Genomic DNA, 21,359 nt, shown 5'->3' with positions numbered 1-21,359 from the left:
CCAGACCACCTTAAGGGGAGCGGCGGCGGCGGGCGCGGGCTGCGGGCGCGGCGGGGCCGTCCCGGGGGGTTGTCGCGCTCCCGGGACGCGGCGTTTGTTTGTTAATTGAGGCGCTGCTGCGCCTGGCGCTCGCGCGGCGCTCCCGCTGCGGCCCTAATGACTGGAACGGCGGGAACGCGGCGGGGCCCGTCTGCCGGCGGCGGGAATCGTGTGATTCGCGGGGAGGCGCACCGAGAGCAGCGGGGCCGGGGGGGAGCGAGCCCGCCCCGGGGGGCGGTGCGGGGCGCCCGGGGAGGAAATGGAACGCGTGAGGCCAAACAAGGAACAATCCCCGGGTTGTTGGCTGAGCCAACAGGCTGCTGTCGCCGTGTGAGCGAACGCGCGGATTACCCCGTTAGGAGGAAATGGGCGATGATGGGGCGATAAACGCGCCCGCTGTGTGACCACAATTGATTTGCAATTGACCGAGCGCCGCTCCCGACCCCGCGCCCGCCCCGGTCTCTCGGGCTGGGAAGCTCCCGGGGGCCGAGGCCGCGCTCCTCCGCCTGCTCGGACTGGGCGGTCGGTCCCGCTGTTACCCGCGCGGTGATGGTTGTGACCGCAATCAGAACTTTCCCAAAAGTAGCAGGTGGTTATTTTAGCGCTAATTTAGTTAACGCCATTGAGAAAAGTCTTAGGGGATCGAACAATGCCCGGTGAAGAAAACGTCTGGCACAGGACTCAGTGAGGATAGAGGTTTAAAAAGTCTCCAGTCTTGGATGCGATGCTCCATTTTAAGAAGTGACTTTTTTTTTGTGTGGTGGCTGCTTGAAGCGCACCTTATTTAAAAATCCCTACAGAATGTAAAACTGAGTGAGTCTAGTCGGGGGAGCCGGGCGAGTCTGTAAATTACCGCTCTGTCAGGATTCCTCTTGCCTCTTACAAAGTACCTTTTTATGCTGAACTTAAACTTTACACTACAGAGACAGCAGATGTGAGGTGATGGCTTCCAAAAGCAACACAGATGCTGTAAAATTTCCATTGCTGTATTTCAGCGAGGAAGCTCAGGAGACATGCTGAATGCTGCAGTTTAGAATTACACTGTAACTCTCCTAGAAATAAGAGAATACTAAGTTTCTCAACAGTACATTTGGCTTCATTTTGGCTGTCATTCATGTGCTCTTGTTTTCTTACAGCGAGAAGAGATGAAGCACAAAGATACTGTGTGTCTTGAAGCTGTTCAGTAATGACAGAATTGGTAATATGGAACTTTATGGTAATTTAGTAATGACTGCATATCCAAATTCCCCAGTAAGACCATGATAATTTTCAAAATTGTCTTTCAGGTATATAAAACAGCACAGCTGTGAGGAGGCTGCTTTGCTTTATGTGACTGAAAAGCAGCTTGGTTAGCTCAACACTGTGGAATCAGAGCCCATTGTGTGTTCCTCATACTTGGAGACTTCCCTGAAGTCCCTAGAAGTTCTGTGATGAAGGAATCAAGGGTCAAGTCTTTAAAATGGTTTGTGTGTTTATTCCAGAAAATTCAGCAGCTGCTTTTTCTGAAAAGCAGAACTTTGCTATAGCAATGCAGAATACTTTAGAGCACTTTTTCCCCCTGGGATTTCAAAACAGATGTCCAGTCATCAAATCCTGCAAAAATATGAAGCTGGCAAGGATGTTACAGATATTATAACTTTTTACAAAGTTACAGATTTGACTTGTTGTCAAATCTAGTCACTTTCCGACTGGTCTTTGTCACTACAGGTCTTTGCTGCCACAGATACTCACCCTCTTTTAGTCAAATAATTCGGTTTGGTACTGGCCCCTCTAACATAAGCTTCATTTTTCTGTGTATCTGAGGCTTTGCATTTGGGATTATATGGATCCCAGGTAATGGTAACCACAGGACATTTTAGTTCAAAATAAGTAAATTTGCCTTTTTTTTTTTTAACTGGAAGTAAAAATGCCGCATGAAATCTTGGTTTTAACATGCTATTTTGTTTATGTAAAAATAGAGACGTTTAGTTTATAAGATTGAAGAAAAATTGCTTTTTAATTCCCACTGAATGTTCTCCAGTAAATTTTAGTGTGGCATTGTCTGCACTGGATAGGTCACTGAATGGTGCTTTTATAAAAGTGTTTGAAAAGAAGAACTTGGTCCATGGAAATTGTTCAAATAATCTTGTTAGAATGAAGCCTTGACTGAAGGCAGTAATTTCATGGATTAAACCCAGAAGGGCTGGCTGGGCTGATCTCCTTCCTATCACAGGCCACAGAGCTTTGTGCAGAGACTGTCTAAGCAAATGCTGGTTAGCTGCAAGACATGGGGGATTTTGCATGGACAATACATTGAACAACACCATGAAACTGCAAACTGGAACTTTGTGAGGACAGGATAAATAGGAGCTGGAAGAAAGAGTATTTTTACAGGCCGTTTAGTAAACACAGTGAGGTAGAGTTGTTGCATCTAACTATGTTCAGATTTCCCTTAAAAAGTTCCAATTAAAATTAAGAGAGACTGTTTCCCTTCCCCCCCCCCAGTCAATCCTTTTCTCTCACATGCCACATGTGGTCCAGAACTGAGCAACATGATGGCACAACCAAGGAATTGCCTGGTTTGTACTTCTGCAAGTCCGAAAAGCACAAATTATGAGCAAAAATCCAGTGCTGTGAAAGCTGAAGAGAAATAGAGATAGAAGAATACAGTGTGCATCTGTCTTACAGTCCAATATTTTTCCATTTATAAAAATAAATAAATAAATGGCATTCATACATCTTCTGAGTCAGCCTGTACTTTATTGTGATTCATGAGAACTTTTTGTAGGCAAGAACAATGTTCTGCTTGCATTTCTTCAGGCATGTCAGATCTGATTGGGGATGGGCACAGTACCATGGTGGTGCTGCTGTTGTTCAGTGAGATACAAGAGAGACTTCAGGAAACCAGAAAATTGGCTGACTACAATGTGCTGCCACAGCTACTCCTGGAGTGCAGTGAGCAGGTGACAGAGGAGGAAGAGGAGAAACTTCTGGAAGAGTACTTTGTTATTGCTTTGTCATAAAGGATGATCACAAAGGGTTTGATCACTGCTGTGGTCTGAGTATTGCTCTGACACTGAAGCTGCGAGTTGTGGCCCTGAATGTGGCTGGAGGATTTTCTGCTGACCATGTTTAAATTTCTTCCTGAGGCTGCTTTGAGTGCATGGGCTGCACTAGAGAAGGAGTATGAGCTGCAGAATGAGTGTAAGGACTTTGGGAACAGTTTAGCATGAGGGCAGTATAAGATGAGCTCCTATTGAAGGGCTTTAGCCCTGCTCTCCCACACTGTGCAGTTGGTGATTGGGCTGCAAAGTATTGGCACTCTCAGTGTAATTGTATATTGCTTCCATTCTCATTAGTGAAACAATGCAGGAGGAAGGAATACAAAAAAATACAGATTATAAAGATTGTGAAGGAAAATCAGTGTTCTTGAGGTTTTTTTCTAAAATGCTGTATTTTTCTTTTCCCACCACTAGTTAGCAAGCTGCATTTATAATCCACCTGTGCTGCCGATTGTAATACCTCATGGTGTGGTGTTTCACACATGATAAATCACAGGACTTGTGAAGACAAATTGCACTGAATTAAACAGTCTGTTGATCCACTGTCACTGGATGTCAGCTGTCTGTTGCTCCATTGTCATTGTCTCTATTTGGAGAACAACACAAACTCCATACAGTTGAATTGCTGACCATAATGTATGTGAGGTTGTAAGGACAGAGTGAGTAGTGCTGTCTTCCTCTGATCACCCAGGTAACCATGAATTTACTCTTGGGCTACTGCTAGAACATTAGTATGTAAATGCACTCCTGAATCTCAGGATGGTTATGTGCATTCAGGTTGGTAAGGTATTAACCACCAGTCTGGTTTCTGGGGGTTAATATGAGAGTATAAACTTGCCCCACTCTGAGAATAAACATGCGCCATTCTCTTCTCAAAGTGGAAGCATGTCCAGGCCTCTGGCACACCAGTGACTCCTGCAGTTATGTTTGTGGTTCTGTGTCCATGCTCCACCAAAATGTAATTAGTGCTCATACATGCTGGAATGGCACATTCACCATCACTACTCCCAGCATGGGCTGGGAAGTCCATTTGGTCTTCAGTTTTGGAGACCTCACTTTTAATGACTTGTGTACAAACCCCTGCAAATCTTCTGGTAAATACCCACTGCTGTTCCATTGCCCCCTGCCTTGCCTGTCTGGGATGTGGCCCTCTGGGATGGGCAGCTTCCAAATTCCAACTCCCACCTGGCCTTAAGATGGCATGACCCGCAGGTACCTGGACTTTGATGTCACAGCTTTGGGGGAATTAAGGGACTCCATCATTAACTTGACCTCCTTGACTTTGTTGCTCAGTCCATGCTTGGGTGGTAGGAGATGAGTGAATAGCACATTTAACTCTGAGTGTTGGTTCTGACAGGGTGAAAGGAAGGGCCCCAGCAGAGGGGATGGGGAGTGCAGGGTGTCTCTCATGAGGGGTTAGTCACGTTTGGGGTGGCTCAGCTGCCACACTCACACAGCTGTGGGGGCACTCCTGGCAGGAAACCCTGCCCAGCCTGTGTGCAGCTCTGTGCCAGCTCACCCAGCCTGGTGGGAGAAGGTTGGTGCAGGGACAAGATCAAGCAGTGTAGTCCTCCTTGAGCCAAGAACTTCTGCATAAACTGCACGGAGACATTAGCTTGCACATATACCTCTCACATGCTGTGTGTAAATTACATGAGAAACTAAAGAGGTGGTGTGCTTATGAGTAAGAAGTGAACTGATGGAAAAATGATGCTTTGTTTTGAAAGGCATGCAAAAGAATAAAAACCAGATATAAGAAAGCAAAACTTTGTATGATTGATTTGAAGAGAAACATGTCATTAAATCCTTGAACAATGTGAAGTTGGTCATCAATTCTGATACTATATTTTGCACCTTGGAGGTCAGTGAAACTGTAAGTTAAGGGAATAATGTTTTGCATATGTTTGAAGTAGACATTTTTTTAAGTTTCACTGTTTCCAATCCCAATTTTTGATGGATGCCCAGTAGTAATTTTTAAAATACTGAATGACAAAATCACATTTTATCCAGGAGATAAAATTGAAATAACAGACGTATCTTTCATCACTACTTTTGAATATTTATTCTTTGCATTTCATTTATCCTAAACATTTTTTTTATTTCTATAGTTAGACCCTGACTAATTTTTCACTGTATTGGTTTTGCTGGGACAACAGTGGCTGGTTATTCCAAATATGAGTAAGGACAGCAAGCTTGGGCTTGTACTAATTTTGATTAATAAATTTGCCTTGAGAATGACAAATTGTGTTAGTACTTTTCACTTTATAACATTAGACAGTCAGAGATGTTAACACTTTGTAGGGAATGAGCATTAGGCAGTGTTTGGAACTGCTTATAGGGAGCTTTCAGGTGCCTGGTCTCAGGAGAAACTGCTAAAAACCTTTCTCTATTTTTATTTTAGTGAAAGAACGGTGTGATTGAAAAGCAAGGTGTTGAAAGGAATTTCACTGTAATAGCAAAATGTCCTTCCTTTCATTTTACTCCCTGAGTTCTAAAATAAGGATATTTCTTTGCCAGTTCCTTTGAATTTTCTTGATTCTGAGTTGGCATAATGATGGCAGGAATAGTCCATAGAGGAATAATCCTCTCTGTGTATGGTGAGGGGAAAGAAAGAAGTACCCCACTGGCATGAGATTTTCTGCAGTTGTCTTTTGTAGGTTCACAACAGTGTTACAGAAAGTGCAGTCTTGATTGATTTCTTGTTTTTTATTTATTTTCTTTATACATTTATTTTGCAGTTGGGGTGAGGGGATGCAATTGTATGTCAGGAAGCAGCCACAAGGGGAGAGAAATACTAGAAATTTAGTTGTAACATTTTTCCTGGTAGTATTAGTTGGGTGTTTCTCTGTCTTGGTCTGGTCAGGGCTTGGTTTTGGATGAAAGGCTTTCAGTTCTTCCAGGGGATTGTGGGGTTCCAAGAAAAGGGATGATAATAGCCGTGTAGGGATAGCTGATGCTTTTTATTGTATTAGTCTTATTGGATTTATTCCTTCTGGTTTACTTTACTGAAAAGAGAACCCTGGAAGGGAATAATAACTGGAGTGTCTTATTTTCTTGCCACTTTGTTAATTTTGCTATACATATTTTTGTATTATAGATTTCTTACTCAGTAAGTGTAGCCATTGTATGAATCTTATCTTCATCCTTTGCTTTTGTAAGGTAGGCTGGTTGGTCTTTTATACGTTAGGGCTCATACATGAAGTTATCACACCATTCAGCTCTGTTTTTGTTTGGGTTTAGCTCCTTGGCTTTTGAACAGTCCTGCTCACAGAACTGTGATGGAAAACTAGAACCATTTTACTGCTGTTTAATTTGTTTCTGATTTGTGGGTGGGTGGGTCCAGGTGATATCTTTGAATCTGCAGGTTAGTGAGAAAGAAAGACCTTTCTTGACCCATGAAATTTCCTGCATGAATTTTTGATAAAAAAATAAAAATCTTTTTCTGTTTCTTTTTTGTCTTAATTTTCCAGGAAACACAACATGCTTTGACAGAACTCAGAGGACTTTGGAAGACTTTGTCTGGAAACAAAAACTTGTGCATTTGAAATGTGTTACTGTAGTCCTCCTGTGACATTACAGCCTGGATGCCTGCTGGCCCTGCTCTGCAAGGCTGAGGCTGCCTTCCACCTTTGACATTGTGCCATGATCTTCCTCCCTGAAGGGATGGGGAATCCCTCAAAATGATCTGTCCTCAGAATTCTCATTTAAATGGTAAGTCTGGTTGATAGAGATCTGCCGCATAAAGCAGATAAGCTGGAGATACAATGAAATGCTACACTAGCATTTCTTGCTAACATACTGTGTTTTCAATCAAAATATTTTTGTTGATAAGTTTGGCTTTTTGGTAAGGAAAGTATACTTGCAGAAGCACATATTTAGACATGCCAAAAACCCCCAAACAATCCAACCAGAAAGTGTTTAGCTGAAAGCCTCATTTCCCATCAAAAATAGATGCAGTGGAAAATTTTCAAGCAGCCCTATATTTAACCTCCTTGGATCAGAATTTGGTTGTTGGACTGAGGGAGGCTTACAGAGGTTTTTGGCTGCTTTTCTTAGGGTGTCTGTTTTTTCACTCATGACATCTGCCTGCTTTTCAAGCTGTATTCAACCTTGTTATAACTCTTGCTATTGCAGCATTTTACTGTGTTCAGAATGCTAATTCCCACTGGACTCCACTCACTCGAGTATGTGCAAACTCAGTTTCTTTCAAGGGGTGCGTCAATCTTGCTCCTTTTTTTATTTATTTATTTTTTAAATTTTGTGTTTTACTAAGAAAATGTGAGTGCTGTGTACTGACTGTGCACAAAACAGTTATCACTACAATGCAGCTCCTAGTTCTTTGCCCAGGGTAGCCTTGCTTTGGCACGTTGTGGATACAAAAGTTTATATAATTTCAAGGGATAATCGGATAAGTGAAAGAGAAGGTCCATTGGGCAAAATAAATAGATAAATCACTAATCAGTCTCAGGAATTCTTGAGACTGGAATATGGTTGAAATGCTAGAGAGTTATTCTGGGAAAAATGTGTTTGATTTCTTTGCTCACGCTCTCTTCTCTTCACTCTGACTTATGTCTGCTTTTGGAAGCAGGATACTGACCTAAGTGGACCTTTGATCTGAATTGTCATAGCTATCCTTGGATGAGGAGAAGTACACTGACAAATGAGTAAGTGTGGGCTTTGGCCATCTGGATTTCAGCAAAATTTATCGAAGATTATTTTATTTTTCACCAAGAAAAGTACAAGCAAATCACTAAATATATGAGCATAGGAATAGAGAATTTTGTCTGAATAGATTGTGATTCTGGAGTCAAGCACTCTGTTGATTTATTTTTTTTAAGTAGGTTTTGCAGCTTCATTTCTTCTTTGTTGCTTTTTGTAGAGGTAAAAATATGCAACAACTATGTCTCAAATACAACCGTGAACCTTTTTTGTGTTCTTCCAAAGTTGGTGGGTGCAACATTAGTGAAAGAATCCTGCAAAATCCATTGGACATTGTATTATGACAAGAAGAGAAAACAAAGCAGATATTAAAAATCAGGGAGGAACATTGTTAGTATGATCTGCATTAGTTTCAGCATGAGTTATATTCTGTCATTAGCTCAGTGTCAGAATGCAGTTTGTAGCCAGAAGCTACCACCAACTGGCAACATGCGGCATTTCTTGAGCAAAAGTTGATTTTTATTCTTTATTGCTTGTTTTGTATTCTAACAGCTTCACAGAAATATCTTTCCAGATATTCTTAACTTTGTTTCCATGGTAGTTTAACTTAGTTCATGACTGCTAAGTAATACTTTGCTGTTAAAGTCTTCACAGATATTAATGGTAAAATCTGTAAATGAGAATACTCTTGGTAAAACAGCAGGGGTTTCTTTTCTATATTTTTAATAAACTCTTCAGAATTTTTATGATTTCCTGAAAATAGATATATTTAGTTTTACTCCCGTGTGCTTAAATTTACCTGGGTGTTATATTGGCCAAAATAGGTGGGACCTCTTTTATTTCTTTTCCTGACATGGCAGACACTTTTTATTCAGATTTCTGTCAGCACAAATTTATTATAGTACCTTGTCAGTACTCAAAGTTCCCTTTTATTATTTTAGAACTATTTAAAATAAATATTTGTAAGAAAATACAATAGCCAGACAACATTTAGAAGGAAGAAAGAGTTTGAGTATTGTTGAGAAATAGATTCATCAACCCAAAGTGTGGCAGGAAGGACAACAGAGAAAGGAAAGCACAATATTGAAGCATAAGAGTGAGCTCATATGGTGCCAGCTGGTCATGTGTGGAATCTAAACACTTTCTGAAGCATAGTGCTCCACAGTCAATTAGCATTAATCCAAAGAATCATTGCAAAAGGAAGAAATTTTAGTGCATTAGAATTCATGAGTTGAAAAAAGAAAACAAAAATGTTCATGCTTTCCCCAAAAAAAGCAGTAAAAAATATGTAAATGCTATTAAAATTAATTTAGAAATTCTGTGAAGTGAAAGAAGATATTGTAATCCTGTCTATAGTGTGTCAAGAATGGCAGAATAGTGCAACTTCTCTCACATAATTTGTATGGCTTAATCAGAATTTTTATGTTAATGTCAAGAACTGCGAAGCAAATAGAGTTGCAAAATCTGTCCACTCTTGAAATTGAAGAATTGAGGGGAGTAATTGGGTGCAAAATAAACATGTGTTCACAGGTAATTGGACTGACACTATTAAATTTCTTTCATTTCAGTACTAGGTACTAATTACTTTAACTTCAAGGAAAAGAGAAGATTACCTCATGTAAACTTTCTCATAAAAAATAATCTGTCCTCCTGTGATGCTGGTTACTTGAAAATGTCTGTTTGCTTGAGAAAAGGTTTGTCAAATCAGGTGGTTAAATGGGAGACAGGAAAACAAAACTGTTTTCTAATGGGAGTTAACTTTTGGAGGTGTGGGGTAGAGAATGGACAATGAATATCACCATCTTTTAAGTGTTCAGTACTATTAAAACTGTTTTCCTTATGGAGAGTACTTCATTGGCAGAAAATTTGTGAAATAGTGAGAGCAAATAGACAGTGAAGGTTGTAGTAAAATATATATAAAGAATCAAATATCAAACCCCAGAGTTAAGGCATACATCTACAGACTTAGGAAATTGTGAGGATAAACTGAAAAAGTGTTTCTATGCTTAGACAGCTTAATTGTAATTGTATATATCAATCTCTTGTCTGTTTTGTAGACATGTTTGTGCTATTTAACTAGCATTTTTGAAGCAAATAATATTTTTACAAGAGCCACTAATTTAGTTTGGGATATAAGAAATAGTTGTTAGCTTTATGGGTGTTGTTAACTTTATGGGTAGTAAATGTGAATGTAATAATTTTCAATTTTGAATAAGCTGCTTCATTCTGTATGTAAAACGAAATAGCTTCGAGGTGCTTGGTTTTGTAATTAACAAATGTCTAGTCGATCAAAAATATCCTCTCTAGGATGAGGCATGGAGCTTAGGCTAGACTGTGTTACAGAATAATGTGATTATAATGATTTCCTTAAGAGAGCACAAAGCAGCATCTAAGTTTCAGCTGACGTTTATTGACACACAGCATCTGTTGGGAGCCCCATCAAACTTTCTATTCTTTTCTGTTTACCACCTCCTGCTTTTATTTACAGTCAGCATATCTGTTAATTAGCCTCTGGTAGAGCCAGTTCTTCTAAGAAGATCTCTTGTCTTCCTGGTGATGGCCCCATGAGGTGACCATGTACTCACAGTCTGGGAGTGAATTAATCTTTAACTCCTTAATTTCAGTGCCTGATTCTGCAGTGTTTAACTGCTGGCTTGGGTTCCTGCTCAGCAATTTGTATTTGGGGAATTGTGATCCTTGACTTCTGCCAACCTCAATGTCATGAACACGTCCCATGAGCTCTCAGCTTTTCATGGGTGACCTCACTGAAAGTCATATCTTCCTGTAGGTTTTTGGTTTCCTGTGGCTGGAAATGCAGAATGCACAGACTTCCTATGTGTCACTGAGGTTATTGACCTAGTTTTTATTGCATATTTGCAGAATAAAATTACTCCTGCACTTCCTCATATCCGAATGCAGCATTTTGCAAAAAAACCCCTAAGTGATGTTGCAACACGTGGATCTCACAAGAGGATGCTCTGGAAGGTGCCGCACTGTTTCACAGAGCCTCGGTGAGACCCTGTGCTGATGTGAAGCTGTTTATAGCCACAGGCTGGGTGCTAGAGGTGCTTGGGGTGCACTTCTCCCCCAGCTCGGCTCGTTGGTTAGGAAAGAAAAGCCTTGTGGCTGTACTCGAAGGAAGAACTCAGGAGAGGATTCAGGGATCTCCTGCCAGGCCTGCAGTGTGTGCTAGAAGTGCTCTGAGAGGTGAGAGCTGATGTGTGCATCTCCCCGGGGTGTTAATGGTTGTTTGTTTCACCTGGAAGCTGAGAAAGGAGTGACTGGGCCGCTCATTTGCACGGTCAGCTGCGGGCAATGCCTTCAGTGATGACCGAGTTCCTCGCTTTTGCCCTCTCCCTCCTCCAGCTGAGGAGCAGCCAAGCTCTGAAGGGTTAAGCAAAGGTTAAAGGTGTCCTTGAAATCCTGCCCAGTGCAAGTGCAAGTATTAAAAGCCATAAAGTACATGCTGTGGCAATGTGAACGTTTTTTCATAATTTAATGAGAGCTATACTGTTAAAAATTCACAGTTTCAGTTATAAAAAAAAAAAAAGAAAAAAAAAAAAAAACCCAACAAAACAAACCCAAACCATCCAACCAACAGCATAATCCCTGGAATACATCCAGCTTTTGTACTGGAAAAGTACCTCAAAGGAGTATGATCTTCTCTCTTTAGTGGGAAAGTTTTTTTGCTTATCTAAAAGGTTTTATGCTGGCAGAACTGCATTTCATTGTCTACTTTTTGTGGCTAGACAGATCCAGGTAAAGTAACTTAGTTTTAAAGGAACTACAAACCTTAATTCCTTTAAATTAAATTCCTAACACATCCACATGTCCAGGATGCTGTGAAAAAATACAAAATAATTAAAAATAGAAGCTGGATATTTGCTACTGATAGTTCATGGCTTTGGAGGCCCAGTGGTGGTGCAGTGTTGTGATAAAAAAAATCAATGTAAAAGTATCAGTTAAAGTTTCCTTTCACAGCTTTAATTGTAAGAAGTCAGTGCTGACTGATCTGTTAATGTTTCATGGGAAAGTTGACACTGAGGGGAAGGGATGGGTGACGTTTCTTCAAAACGTGGTAACTGCATTTACTTATTTTGTGGTTGAAGGACAGAGAAATAAGAGATGCTGAAAATGTTTTCTAAAATTATGTGGCACTTCATCAGTGTTTTATAGGTATTATTTAAGCCATCTTTGCTAAGGAGAAGTTCCTTTGCTATTAATATGCTGTCATCTTTCAAATCTCATCAAGGCAGCACCAGGATTTTTTTACACAGATTTCTTTTGACGTACAGCCTCAATAAATATGGAAATTACAACTTAAATCTCATTTTTTTTCCTTGCAAAGCAGTGCAGTGCCCAAATTCATTGAATTTCCACTTTTATTTTTTCTTAATGTTGAAAGACAATATGCAAATTTTATTAACAATATGCATAGTTAAATTTAGCTGTAAATTCCAGTCAGGGATTTTTGCTTTGTTTATTGTCCAAGTCAATATGTCTGTGGAGAAAACCTCCTGCTGTGCAGGAATACATAGTCAGCTACTTGGAAAAGTAGAAAGCTTAATTATGAGAGTTTATTCTGGAAAAAGGTAAAGCAAGCACTGGTTTTTGAGTTAGGTTTTTTTAAATTATGACTTCAGCTAACAGAAATTCAACATACACAGTTTGTTTTGACACTAACTGTTATCAGACAAACCACTTGATTTTTCTTTAGCCTGGTCTTCTGTGTAACTGAGAGGTTCTGAAAAAGTAGAGGTCATGAATAAATGATGCATTTCTTAAACTTGCAAGGTAGATTATGACATAAATGAAATAAAATCCAAGTGTGAAGGGAAAAAAGAAGCATAAACACATGTATTGCTGACAATATCTTCATTAAAATATACTTTATCCTATGAAGATATTAGTGTCAGATGCAAATTTCCTTTGTTGCTCTCTCTGAAGTTATTCTGATTTTTTGTGTGGTAGCAGTGAAGTACCATTATACAAGGTTTTTGAGTGGAAGGGTAATTTATTGCCAGGGAGTATGTGTTATAAATGATATCCAAACATATTCTTGTGTTTGTAACAGAAAGCCCTCCAAGACTGTAGTTACTGAAGTGGTTCCCATGTGTTCAGTTTTTGTAAGTCATTTTCATGGAATACATTTTATCTAGCTGTGTAAAAAACTCCATTGCTTTCAAAGAAGGTGTTTCTCCTGTCTACGCAGAGTTTATGTAATAATCTGTATTTCTCCTTGTGGTTCAATTAATATTTTTCCTTTCTGAACCTGTTCAAATGTAGTATGAAGAATGTTTTAATGATAATTCTACTATGGATGTATTAATTAACTTTAAGGGAATAAAATTTTTAAAAATTATGTTATGGATACTGTTTGGGTTGCATGACTCACATCAGGTGTGTAAGCATGTCCTTTATTTCTTTTCATCTGTGTAGGACTGATCCATAGCCTGGACTTACAGGTTCTACAGTGACACAAATGGCACATGATAATTGTGTGTGGAGAAGGGCTGGCAGCTTTACAGAGGAAATTTCTGGACCTGTGCATAAGTTCAGAATAAGCAACTGCCTGTAGCTTCCCTTCCCCCAGACAACTGAATCTTTTTACTGAGTGTCATTAAATGGTCCTACGTGTGGGACATGAAATGTATTTATGGTAGAGTGAGAGTTTTGTTCTGAGTCACTGGTGCATCAAGAGTTTCTTCACAATGTTCTTGTGGCTGCCTGACCAGTGAGACAGAACCATGAGAGACACAGACCCCGTGGGAACGGTCCCTGAACCCCACCTGGCTGAGATGTGGAGGTGCCTAGTTCCTGTAGAAGTGAGTGGGACTTTATGTTCTTAAATAGAATTCAGCAACCTAAATACCTTGTAATTCTCCATGTATAAATCTTAGTTGTAATATAGCCTCCTAACTCCCCACACATCCCTGCATTCTTTCATACATGTTTCTCTCTTTGGCAGTTTGGATGCTTAATTATGTTTCTGTTTTGGGAGCTGTTTCTTGCTAATCTTATCCTGTATTTCTCTGGGATCTCTGTTCCTCTTCAGCTCTTTCCAATCTTACAATTTCTCTACATAATAAACACACTTAATTTCCAGTGACTGGCTTCCCTCTTACCATGGCAGGTGTGAGCCATAGGACTGCTGGTATTTTTAGAGCACCTTGTAAAGATGCTATAAAAGGAATCATTAGGGCTCAAAATTGACAGGGATTTGATGATTTTGTCCAATCTACTTTTTGACCAACTGTAGGAGGATAGAATATAAGTAAATAAAGGTAGTATAAAAAGTAATCTTACTCCCTAAAGAGTTGCAGCTGAGCCAATTATTAAAGATTAGGAGCAGGCCTGATTTTTACAGGCCACAGCTGTAGCCAATAAGAAGAGTGTTATGAAAGAGTGGATTGGTAGGGACTGGTGTCAGTTGGCTGCTGTGAGGACACGGAAGAGTCAGTGCCTGGAGGAGATGCCTACAAGAAGCATCAAGGAGGTATGGAACTCTTGCAATATAGAACTCTTGCAATGTAATGATAACAACCAACCCATATTCAAGTTGCATGTTAGCCAAATTCTACTTCATTTGAGTGCCAAAAAGGGCATGGTGGGGGTGTGTGTTACAGGTAGTTCAAGGATGCAGAACCTTGTACCAGCCTAATGTTTTTGTCATAGGAACTACTCTCTGCTCTGCTGTTTGCTCTTCTGAAACCAGCAATAGTAAACCAGGGCATAAATCAACATAACACTTTCTTCCCATGCTAAGCTTTATCTTAGTTTTAGGAGTAGGATGTAGTTTGGGTAGGGATTTAAGTGCTTAGATATTGCAGATTCCTTTGCATTCCTGAAATGTTTTCCTTCTTTCTGGCCAATAAAGTAACATGAATTAATTAATTAAAGAAATTAATGTGATTGACTGTTTCTTGTGGCTCAGGGATTCATGCTGTTTGGCTAATTGATGGCTATGAGTGTTGCATGTGTAAGTAGTTATAAACACTTTGTTTTATTCATGCTGACTTTATCACAGAGCATCTTAGTTTGTACTGAGGAGCACTCCAGGTAGACCATGGCCTGTGCATTCCACCCCAGTGAGGGGTGCTCTCAAAGGGCTTTTTGTTGCTCTGTCAGCTCTATCAGCCAAAACATATTCCATAAACCATCTCATAGGATCGGAGAGTGACTGAACTGGAGATGGACAGAATATGGTAAATTATGTTAGGAACAGGCTGGTGATCCTTGAGGGACCCTCTGCAATATGGCCTGTGGCAACATATCTTCTTCCAATCATCTCTTCAGCTCTGGAGTTCTTGCCATGTAATAGATTTATATGTTTAATTGTCTTTTCTTTAAAGCTATCCAAATGCTTTCAAACCAATATTGTTAACTTTCTACCTAACGAGGCTGATAAAAATGAAAGATGTTTGTACTTGGTTGGCTTCTTCCATGATCTGGGATTCATCTGGGAATTCGATCTATAGAATCTCTTAGAATTATCCAAGTATTTCTGAGTGCCAAATATAACCAACTGAAATATCCAGAGATTAGTAGTTTTCAAACAATTTTTAGACTAAATCTCAAAGTCACAGCAATTTTTTAAAATAGAACTGTTGGTGCTTCCTATTCACAGGATTTTTTGTGACATTAATGTAGTGTAAATAGATAATTTTTACATGGACATGCAGAATATAAATGGTTGGCTACTGATACATTTTCTTCTACTCTATATGTGTTAATACAGTACCATACCAGTGCTATGGTCATGAGAGATTCTGCTGGTGGAAAACATGATCATGGGATTTGACCTCCTTGGAAGCAAGGACTTCTCCAGGTCATGAAAGGGCAAGTATTCAGCTCATGACTAGTGTAGAAGTCTTTTTCTGTCATAACAGAAATACTGACACCTGGTTTGCACTTGAAAGTGTTCTCAAGGAGGCCTGTCAGGGAGGGATATGAATTTTTTTGCTGACATAGCTATACCAGCAAAAACCCCAGTGCAGAAGCTGCATAAGGAATTCTTTTACATTTTACTTCTCTTGAGGGATAGGTGTGGATTGCTCGAGAAGAAGAGTCTTGTTAGTGTAATTTCTATATTAACTTTTCTAGTGTAAACCAGCTGTAAGCCTCATCCTGCAGGGACTTGTGTGCTAGTTTATCACTGCACACAGAGATGATACATTATAGCTTGTGCTTACCTTGCTCCCAAGGATGACCTCCAGAGCAGCTCTAAGAGCAGTGTCACTGTCTTCTGTTCATCTGCTGCCTTCAGGCTTGTCTTACACCTGCAAGTTCCTGACAATGCCTGAATGTTCATTTTTGGCATCTGTCCTGTTGATGTTCTAGTCTTGGGGATACCTTTGGGCCACACTTAGGAGATGGTACTGACAAAACCATTGCTTAGCTGAACTACTTTCAGGAAAAAGAGGGCAGGCGGTAGATATTGTAAGGTGATAGAACAAAAGTAAATAAAGGTAGTATAGAATGTAGTCTTACCACCTAAAGAGTTGCAGCTGGGTTAATTATTAGTGGTTTGGACAGGCATGATTTTAACAGGCCATAGCTGTAGCCAATAAGAAGAGTGTTATAAAAGAGTGGATTGGTTGGTTGAGGGAGAACTGGAGTCAGGTGCCTGCTGTGAGGACGAGGAAGAGTCAGTGCCTGGAGGAGCTGCCTATGAGAAACATCAAGGAGGCGTGAAACTCTAGCAATATGGAACCCTTGAGATATAATGACAACAAGATATAACAATGAAAAGGAGAGAAAGGAGCTCCCTAGTAGTGAAGCTTTTGATGTGCAGCATACAAACTAAGGGATGAGAAGTACAAAAGTGGAATTTTCCTTAAGTGAATCAGTTCTAGCATAAATAAGCATGTGGGAACACTTGGTGGATCATGATTGTCCTTTGCTAGTGCTACATGCCCTACCATAAGTAACAAGTAGTTCTAAAGAAATTGGTAGTGGAACAGGGGAGTAGAAATGGTTTGAGTGAGCTCAGGTTATGACTTGAAACCTACCCTTGTCTCTTACCATGCTCTTCCTGTAAAATAATTGTTCATTTAGAAATTCTACCTTAGAATTGATGCCCTAAAGTGTGGGCTCATAATGTTTGTTGCAGGAAGGACTCCTTTTTCTTTATGGAGAGACAACTCAACTAGAAATTGCGGCTAACCTCCAGTGTGTAGATATTTTGTATTGGTGAAGTTACTTCATAACATCTGAAGTGAAGGCTGGACCAGATACCAGAATACATTATTTGCACTAGTAGAAATAATTTCACATCATACTCTGCAGGAATTCAGACTTGTTCTATTTTTGGGCTTGAAACAGGAACAGCTTGAACAAGCTAGGTGATGTTTTATTTGAGACAAAGGTTTCTTTTTTCCTCAAAGGTTTTTTCAAGACATGAGGAATGCCCATTTCAAATAATACTGCCAGGGTTAGATCTGCAAATGTAAGCTCTGTGCCTGTGCACTGAGGTTGATTAATCAGCCAAGGTTAATTGAAATTGGTATTTTCATGTCAAGTCCTAGAGACTCACTTTGGAAATGCATGAATCTGCAGGTCTGCAGTCTCCCTGACAGATGAATCTAGTCTTGAGGATTGCAAATTCGATCCCTGCTGTTACCAGTCCAACCACAGGGGCCATTTAACAAAAGATCCCCGAGTTAATGATTGCTGTTCTATGACAGGGATATTGGACTTATTATACACTGAACACAAAGGTCTCTGATCCATATTTGTGCCTTGTTTCCTGCTTGGGATTCAGCACCACATGGTGGTAACTGTCTGCTTCATGCAGGAAAGAGTTCTGCTGTGATATCAGTGAGTGATAATATCAGAAGAACATCCATTTCCCATGAATTTAAACTATTACTGCAGTTAGGTGCAATTATTGAGAATTCCTGTAGAGACGTACAAAAAATGTTGTCTCTGCCCAAAGATGTTGATTCTGGAATGTAGCAGTGCCAGTCTGACATGCTTAGTTTGGGGTCTCAGTGGCTGCTACAAATTGTACCCTGGAAAATGGTTACTAGGGCTATAAAGTACAGTGCTGCATTTCAACCTCTATTTTAAGTATCAGTGGCTTTGTCAAACTATACATGTAATTTAAATCGAATTTATATGGTGAAAAGAAGTTGAAGAGGAACCAATGGAATAAGATGACTTCATAACAAAGAATATTGACTTTGCATATTAACTTCATTAACTTAATGCAGTCTCTTGTGTATTGGGAAATTGTTCAAGTGAGAATAATAGCTTTTGAACTACTTACAGGCTAATAGGTAGTGATTGTAGTCACTAAGACTTTGAATAGCTGTGGCTGTTGATTACACAGATTAAATGTGAGTGCAGTTTTCAATATGGGTGATTTTCAAAAAACTCATTTTCTGTCCTTCATTTTGACTTTCATGGCTAATGACACTGACTTCTAATGCATATTAAATTCTGAGAGTGGGAAATTAAATTCCTCTTCTGTCTCAGAGACATGACTGCAGAAGCTCCCATATGCTTATTTTAAGTTGTTCAAGATTGAAGCTGTCAAATAGAAGGTTGCATTAGTGGAAATTCTCATACAGTGGGACATGCTCTGTTGAAACAGCTACAGCTGATTGGTTATAGATGATTGTAGTGTTCATAGCACTCATTTTTAATGCACTCCTTCCTTATGTGTTTTTCTCTTCGTATCTGAACTGTGTGCTCGTCTCTGCATCCGCTGTGATTTCTCACTGAATGCTGGTTCCCAAGTTCTTTCTCTATTCTCCCCTTTTTTTTTTCCTTTTTTTTTTTTTTTTTTTTTCTCCAGGGCCTAATTATGAAACAGCTTCAAATAAATACAATTTTTTAACAAAAAACATTCTGCTTCCTGTGAACAATGGGCTGAATTTTTCTCTTTATTCTTGGGGAGTTCTTATTCAGTTGGAGTGCTTTGCAGTTGGCTAGGCCTGAGATTTCTGGGAGCTGTAATTGTGTCTCATTAATTCTTACAGTAATGTAGGGTAACTATAAGGAGCATGCAATTAGTGGTCTGGTCAATGAATAGAGCAGTTAATCAGCAGACAAAGGATGGGGCTCAGGACCTATTAGGCTGAAAGGAAGTGTTACTATTGTCACAGGCAGTAGGAATGCATGCAGACATGCCTTAAAGTTGAACTGTTTAAGGGAACTGTGTATGTGTTTTGATAAACCAGTTTTCCTACCTATTCCACTACTTGAGAGAGATTCATTTAAGCTTGCCTGCTAGAAGTCAGAGACCATAGCAGGGGTTTCCAGCAGGCTGAATGGGCTTAGTGTGTTCTCTCACCTTAACAGAGGCAACCCCAGGGTTTATCAAAAATAAAAAGCGGCTGAAGGGATGCAAGGCATCCTTAGCTGTTCCTCCTCCTGCTCAGAAAAATGGTTGGTGAATGTAAAGTTTAAATCAGCCATTGTGTGGATTGTCAGTCAGTCATACTCAGCATGTTTGTCTTCATAATGAACCTTGTTTGTTCTGAATGGCTGTGCTTTCAGTGCATGTAAATGTATGCAAATACTCATAACAGTTTAAAAACGGTGGCTCTTATGGTAACAAATAACCTCTCCTACTTTTATGAAGACCTGACTTTTACTATATCTAGGGTTTAAAATGCAAAAATGACTCCAACTTTTGACAATGCTTCAGGGTATTTTGTTAGCTTCAGATCAGAACTTCCAGTTGTTTCTGCCTTTGAAAAAATATGAACCTCATGAATCCTGTGAAATGTTATGACATATGATGATTATTAAGAAAAAAGCTTTATCAATAAAACACTGCCCTTGAGTAACTCTTATTTCTAGTAGGCAATGCTTCAAATAAAGTCATTTCTTCTCCTAAGTTAAGCAGACACTTGGCATAAAAAAGCAGTAATTAAAATAACTTTTTTTGGGGGGAAAAAAGGGAATCAAACTTTAATTATTAAACTTATATTCAGAGCCTAGTGTTTTTCTCAAAACTGAAAGTAATTTTCAACTGTCTTCTTTGTATTAACAGGTCTGTGGTTTTATCTCTTCTCATGGTATTCACATCAGCAGCAAGTAATGTTAGAAGAATAAAGTCTCTCAAGCTTTATATTAAGGATTCAATTATTCTGTATAATTAGCCCTGATTTGTTAAATATTTGAAACATTTTCTACTCTGAGGTATGGAACAGTGTACTGGAGTGATCAAAACCATAAATAACTTGTACCTTTACTCAGAAAATGCTTTTTTATCAAATAATAAGAAAGATTAAGCCTAAATCTCTCTCTTTTTCTGTTTGGATTTTATTCCTACAAGAAATATCACTTTTGTCCACAATCTCTCGTGTATTTCTATTCCCTTGAAATACAAAGAGGCAATGGATTCTGGTATAAATTAGGTAGATTTAATGAAATTTATGAGTTGTAACTTGTGCCTTGAATATAAAATACTTGAGTGAGGCATAAGGTATTTTGCTGATGCCATTGTTGTCACCTGTCTGTTTTGTTCATTCTTCTGTGCATGTTTTTTGAAACACTTAGGAGATGTGGTGTCTTGGGAATAACAGTTTCTATATGCCATACATAGCAAATCTTTCCAAGGTCATAATTTTGTGTCTTCTTTTAAAGAAGCAGGGCAGACCTACCCTGAAAAATGAGAAAATGGTATTACTTCCCTACTCAGAAGCTGTCTGTTACCTCATATACATGCTACTTTCCCATTTAATTAGAAAGTGATTTCTCATCTGGTATCAGAGAGCAATAAAATGTTGCTGCTCAGTGCCACTGTCAAGGATTACAGGTTTAGTGGAAGTCACCTCCCCACTGCCAACCTCATAAAGTTTTTCCTTTTGAAACACAGATTCAATCATGAGGGACAATTGATCTAAAAGCTCTTAAACCAAAGTCACTGAAATATTATTTAGAGAGGTAGCAGATTAATTGTGATTTTCCATTTGTTGTAAGTTATGACTGGGATGTGCATTATGATAGAAATTATAAGCACTCCTTAATATATTATTGATTAAAATCTTTACCCTTTTTGTAATAACAGAATATTCATCTCTGTATTTCTCTTTACATAGGCACATGTATATTTTTTATGTAGTAATAAGAGCTTGTGTTACTCTGATAGAGAGTGTAGAGTAAGGTAAATTAAACAACTCTATTGCTGTTCTGAAAACTTCTCTTTTTCTTAATATAGTGTGAATCTAATCTGGTGTACCTGGCTTGTTGTGCAAGTCTGCAGTCTGCAAGAGTCCCAAAACAGAGAAAGTTTATACCTGTTAACTAAATGTATACCAGTGTAATTAAAGTGCATTATCTTTAAAGAAATCCTTCTGCATGTGTATTATTTCTTCTGGTGCAAGGTAACATTGATTATTATAATATAAACACATGGATCTTGCTCTCTAATTTAAGCTACCTGTCTATATTTCTTCATCTGTTATAAGAACAGAGATAAAATATTGCTTTCTGGCCAGTTGCCCCACCTGTTTTAAACTTTGTTCATGAATATTTTTAAGTGTTGGCTCCGACCTTGTTGAAGCTGTTGCTTAACCTGGTACTGTCACCAAATCACCTCCCCATTATGAAAGAGATGCTGGTTTTAAAAGATGGCTGAAGTGAAATGAGAGGATTGCCTCCACA

General features: G+C 39.2%; 1 long non-coding RNA gene across 7 annotated transcripts; it reads left to right on the top strand.

Annotated features, from left to right (window-relative positions):
- Positions 1 to 294: 294 nt before the first annotated feature.
- LOC134414127 (uncharacterized) lies at positions 295 to 21,024 on the top strand. 7 transcript variants are annotated; one of them, XR_010026671.1, is made up of 5 exons: positions 295 to 6,791; positions 7,669 to 7,744; positions 10,620 to 10,946; positions 13,179 to 13,564; positions 15,478 to 15,575. It is a non-coding gene; the product is annotated as an uncharacterized LOC134414127 (long non-coding RNA). The 7 variants fall into 7 exon arrangements; XR_010026677.1 differs by having other exon boundaries at positions 13,179 to 14,235; XR_010026676.1 differs by adding an exon at positions 7,215 to 7,293 and having other exon boundaries at positions 13,179 to 15,575.
- Positions 21,025 to 21,359: the final 335 nt, after the last annotated feature.

The sequence above is a fragment of the Melospiza melodia genome, chromosome 1 (genome assembly GCF_035770615.1).
Source record: "Melospiza melodia melodia isolate bMelMel2 chromosome 1, bMelMel2.pri, whole genome shotgun sequence".
Taxonomy (NCBI): domain Eukaryota; kingdom Metazoa; phylum Chordata; class Aves; order Passeriformes; family Passerellidae; genus Melospiza; species Melospiza melodia.
Note: the sequence above shows the minus strand (reverse complement) of the source record. Positions and strands in the feature narration are given on the sequence as shown.